Below are 6,000 nucleotides of genomic sequence, written 5' to 3' on the forward strand. Positions count from 1 at the left end.
ACACTGTTTTAGTTGGCTCTACTCCTTCACCCCCAGGGAGACACTGTTTTAGTTGGCTCTACTCCTTCACCCCCCAGGGAGACCCTGTTTTAGTTGGCTCTGCTCCTTCACCCTCACCCCCCAGGGAGACACTGTTTTAGTTGGCTCTACTCCTTCACCCCCCAGGGAGACACTGTTTTAGTTGGCTCTGCTCCTTCACCCCCCAGGGAGACACTGTTTTAGTTGGCTCTGCTCCTTCACCCCCCAGGGAGACACTGTTTTAGTTGGCTCTACTCCTTCACCCCCCAGGGAGACACTGTTTTAGTTGGCTCTGCTCCTTCACCCTCACCCCCCAGGGAGACACTGTTTTAGTTGGCTCTGCTCCTTCACCCCCCAGGGAGACACTGTTTTAGTTGGCTCTGCTCCTTCACCCCCCAGGGAGACACTGTTTTAGTTGGCTCTGCTCCTTCACCCCCCAGGGAGACCCTGTTTTAGTTGGCCTTTTAATCTGGTAAAATGACACTAATCAAGATTGATGGGTGTACAACCTAGTGATTTTCCACAACTTTTTTTAAGTTATTTTTTTAAACACAAACTAACACAGAGTAAATAGAAAACACTTTAATGAAGAGGAACGAGTGGAGCCTCTAACTCTAGAGGGGATCTTTCGGTTTGTCTCCCTCCAGACAGTGTTAAGGGTGTTCATTAGACAGCATGGCAGATCAGAGATCAACTGATCCTGTGTGAATTGTTTTCTATACAGGCACTCACCAGGCCACCTATCAACCCCAGCCATCATGGTACATTCATTCATCAAAGGCCCCATAAAGGAAGGCTTGATAGAGGGAGAGGAGCCTTACCACCGCTCAATACATCATTTTGATTATCCAGACTGCAACACCCTCGTGTGTGTGTGTGTGTGTGTGTGTGTGTGTGTGTGTGTGTGTGTGTGTGTGTGTGTGTGTGTGTGTGTGTGTGTGTGTGTGTGTGTGTGTGTGTGTGTGGTAGGCTGTGTGTGTGACAGCTGTATTAGTTATAATCAGTGTGTATGTGTCAAGCCCAAGGACTAACCCTCTTGTTTAAGTTGTTGCACCGTCGTCATCTGACTACAATGGAATCCTTCAATGTGTCTCTCACTCTCTCTGTCTCTCTGTCTCTGTCTCTCTGTCTCTCTGTCTCTCTCTCTCTGTCTCTCTCCCTCTGTCTCTCTGTCTCTCTCTCTCTCTCTCTCTCTCTCTCTCTCTCTGTCTCTCTGTCTCTCTCCCTCTGTCTCTCTCCCTCTCGCTCTCTGTCTCTCACTCTGTCTATCTGTCTCTCTCTCTCTCTCTCTCTCTCTCTGTCTCTCCCTCTGTCTCTCTGTTTCTCTCTCTCTCTCTGTCTCTCTCTCTCTCTCGCTCTGTCTCTCTGTCTCTCTCTCTCTCTGCTCTCTCTCTCTCTGTCTGTCTCTCTCTCTGTCTCTCTCTCTCTCTGTCTCTCTCTGTCTCTCTCTTTCACTCTCTCTCTAAATTTAAGGGGCTTTATTGGCAGGGGAAACATAAGTTTACATAGACGAAGCAGGTGGAATAGATAATAAACAAAAGTGAAATAAACAATAAGAAATTCGCAGTACACATTGCACTCACAAAAGTGACATTTCAAATGTCATATTAGGTATATATACAGTGTTGTAACGATGTGCAGATACTCAAAGTACAAAAGGGAAAATAAATAAGCATAAATATGTGTTGTATTTACAATGGTGTTTGTTCTTTACTGGTTGCCCTTTTCTTGTGGCAACAGGTCACATATCTTGCTGCTGTGATGGCACACTGTGGTATTTCACCCAGTAGATATGGGAGTTTATCAAAATTGGATTTGTTTTTGAATTCTTTGTAGATCTGTGTAATCTGAGGGAAATACAGTATGTGTCTCTAATATGGTCATACATTTGTCAGGGGGTTAGGAAGTGCAGCTCTTGAGAGCCAGGTCTGCCTATGGTGGCCTCTCTCAATAGCAAGGCTATGCTCACTGAGTCTATACATAGTCAAAGCTTTCCTTAAGTTTGGGTCAATCTCAGTGGTCAGGTATTCTGCCACTGTGTACTCTTTGTTTAGAGCCAAATCACATTGTAGTTTGCTCTCTTTTTCTTTCCAATGTGTCAAGTAATTCTCTTTTTGTTTTCTCGTGATTTGGTTGGGTCTAATTGTGTTAATTTTTTATTATTATTAGGATCCCAATTAGCAAACGCCGTAACGTTAGCTAATCTTCCTGGGGTCCAACACCAATTAACAAGATTTTACAACAACCACAAATCAACACTCAACAAACATTCAACAAGTAGACATTACAGACAATTAAAATACCTGACAGGAAACACATTTAACATTCAGTTGATGCTTTCTATTTCCTGTCCAGTCATATGGTCTATCACATTAGATGTTATATCTATTTCCTGTCCAGTCATATGGTCTATCACATTAGATGTTCTTTCTATTTCCTGTCCAGTCATATGGTCTATCACATTAGATGTTCTTTCTATTTCCTGTCCAGTCATATGGTCTATCACATTAGATGTTATATCTATTTCCTGTCTAGTCATATGGTCTATCACATTAGATGTTCTTTCTATTTCCTGTCCAGTCATATGGTCTATCACATTAGATGTTCTTTCTATTTCCTGTCCAGTCATATGGTCTATCGCATTAGATGTTCTTTCTATTTCCTGTCCAGTCATATGGTCTATCACATTAGATGTTCTTTCTGTTTCCTGTCCAGTCATATGGTCTATCGCATTAGATGTTCTTTCTATTTCCTGTCCAGTCATATGGTCTATCGCATTAGATGTTCTTTCTATTTCCTGTCCAGTCATATGGTCTATCACATTAGATGTTCTTTCTATTTCCTGTCCAGTCATATGGTCTATCGCATTAGATGTTCTTTCTATTTCCTGTCCAGTCATATGGTCTATCGCATTAGATGTTCTTTCTATTTCCTGTCCAGTCATATAGTCTATCGCATTAGATGTTCTTTCTCTTTCCTGTCCAGCCATATGGTCTATCGCATTAGATGTTCTTTCTATTTCCTGTCTAGTCATAGAGTCTGTCACATTAGATGTTATTTTCTTTTTTTCTTGAAGGTGGATTTACTTTTTACCTGAGAAATATGGATTGGTAAATAGTTCCATTCAGCTATGGCTCTATATATAACTGTAGATTTAAGGTGATTTGTCCTTGGTTTGGGTTGTTTTAGCTGCCCTGAATTTTCCTGTCTGGTTTGGTGGGTTATGTGTGTTGCTAGTATGTACTAACTGGCCTGAAAAATACTGTGGTTTCTTGAAAAATATAACATTCCTGAAGAAAATCAGAAGACTGGACAGTAATTTGTTTTCAATGTGAATCAATGAGAGATTCTGATGCATTTGGATAATATTCATATGGATTGAGCAATGAAGAGCTAATCTGCCAGCCCTGTTTTGAGCAATGAAGAGCTAATCTGGCAGCCCTGTTTTGAGCAATGAAGAGCTAATCTGGCAGCCCTGTTTTGAGCAATGAAGAGCTAATATGGCAGCCCTGTTTTGAGCAATGAAGAGCTAATCTGGCAGCCCTGTTTTGAGCAATGAAGAGCTAATCTGGCAGCCCTGTTTTGAGCAATGAAGAGCTAATCTGGCAGCCCTGTTTTGAGCAATGAAGAGCTAATCTGGCAGCCCTGTTTTGAGCCATTTGGAGCTTTTTTTGCTGCAGATGACCATATAACTGGACAGTACTCTAAGTGTGATAGGACCAGGGATTGACCATATAACTGGACAGTACTCTAAGTGTGATAGGACCAGGGATTGACCATATAACTGGACAGTACTCTAAGTGTGATAGGACCAGGGATTGATCATATAACTGGACAGTACTCTAAGTGTGATAGGACCAGGGATTGACTATATAACCAGACAGTACTCTAAGTGTGATAAGACCAGGGATTGACCATATAACTGGACAGTACTCTAAGTGTGATAGGACCAGGGATTGACCATATAACTGGACAGTACTCTAAGTGTGATAGGACCAGGGATTGATCATATAACTGGACAGTACTCTAAGTGTTATATGACCAGGGATTGACTATATAACCAGATAGTACTCTAAGTGTGATAGGACCAGGGATTGACCATATAACTGGACAGTACTCTAAGTGTGATAGGACCAGGGATTGATCATATAACTGGACAGTACTCTAAGTGTGATAGGACCAGGGATTGACCATATAACTGGACAGTACTCTAAGTGTGACAGGACCAGGGATTGACCATATAACTGGACAGTAAGTGTGATAGGACCAGGGATTGACCATATAACTGGACAGTACTCTAAGTGTGATAGGACCAGGGATTGACCATATAACTGGACAGTACTCTAAGTGTGATTGGACCAGGGATTGACCATATAACTGGACAGTAAGTGTGATATGACCAGGGATTGACCATATAACCAGACAGTACTCTAAGTGTGATAAGACCAGGGATTGACCATATAACTGGACAGTACTCTAAGTGTGATAGGACCAGGGATTGACCATATAACTGGACAGTACTCTAAGTGTGATAGGACCAGGGATTGACCATATAACTGGACAGTACTCTAAGTGTGATAGGACCAGGAATTGACCATATAACTGGACAGTACTCTAAGTGTAACAGGACCAGGGATTGACCATATAACTGGACAGTACTCTAAGTGTGATAGGACCAGGGATTGACCATATAACTGGACAGTAAGTGTGATTGGACCAGGGATTGACCATATAACTGGACAGTACTCTAAGTGTGACTGGACCAGGGATTGACCATATAACTGGACAGTACTCTAAGTGTGACTGGACCAGGGATTGACCATATAACTGGACAGTACTCTAAGTGTGATAGGACCAGGGATTGACCATATAACTGGACAGTACTCTAAGTGTGATAGGACCAGGGATTGATCATATAACTGGACAGTACTCTAAGTGTGATTGGACCAGGGATTGACCATATAACTGGACAGTAAGTGTGATATGACCAGGGATTGACCATATAACCAGACAGTACTCTAAGTGTGATAAGACCAGGGATTGACCATATAACTGGACAGTACTCTAAGTGTGATAGGACCAGGGATTGACCATATAACTGGACAGTACTCTAAGTGTGATAGGACCAGGGATTGACCATATAACTGGACAGTACTCTAAGTGTGATAGGACCAGGAATTGACCATATAACTGGACAGTACTCTAAGTGTAACAGGACCAGGGATTGACCATATAACTGGACAGTACTCTAAGTGTGATAGGACCAGGGATTGACCATATAACTGGACAGTAAGTGTGATTGGACCAGGGATTGACCATATAACTGGACAGTACTCTAAGTGTGACTGGACCAGGGATTGACCATATAACTGGACAGTACTCTAAGTGTGATAGGACCAGGGATTGACCATATAACTGGACAGTACTCTAAGTGTGACTGGACCAGGGATTGACCATATAACTGGACAGTACTCTAAGTGTGATAGGACCAGGGATTGACCATATAACTGGACAGTACTCTAAGTGTGATAGGACCAGGGATTGATCATATAACTGGACAGTACTCTAAGTGTTATATGACCAGGGATTGACTATATAACCAGACAGTACTCTAAGTGTGATAGGACCAGGGATTGACCATATAACTGGACAGTACTCTAAGTGTGATAGGACCAGGGATTGACCATATAACTGGACAATACTCTAAGTGTGATAGGACCAGGGATTGACTATATAACTGGACAGTACTCTAAGTGTGATAGGACCAGGGATTGACCATATAACTGGACGGTACTCTAAGTGTGATAGGACCAGGGATTGACCATATAACTGGACAGTACTCTAAGTGTAACAGGACCAGGGATTGACCATATAACTGGACAGTAAGTGTGATTGGACCAGGGATTGACCATATAACTGGACAGTACTCTAAGTGTGACTGGACCAGGGATTGACCATATAACTGGACAGTACTCTAAGTGT

The 6,000-nt window shown here is 42.3% G+C and overlaps 1 protein-coding gene across 4 annotated transcripts in view; it reads left to right on the plus strand.

Moving 5' to 3' along the window:
- LOC106595545 (receptor-type tyrosine-protein phosphatase mu) overlaps positions 1-6,000 on the plus strand; it is a 716,546-nt gene that overhangs the window by 372,205 nt on the left and 338,341 nt on the right. The gene's annotated exons all lie outside the window — the stretch shown is intronic.

Source organism: Salmo salar, chromosome 14, assembly GCF_965601325.2.
Source record: "Salmo salar chromosome 14, fSalSal1, whole genome shotgun sequence".
Lineage (NCBI taxonomy): Eukaryota > Metazoa > Chordata > Actinopteri > Salmoniformes > Salmonidae > Salmo > Salmo salar.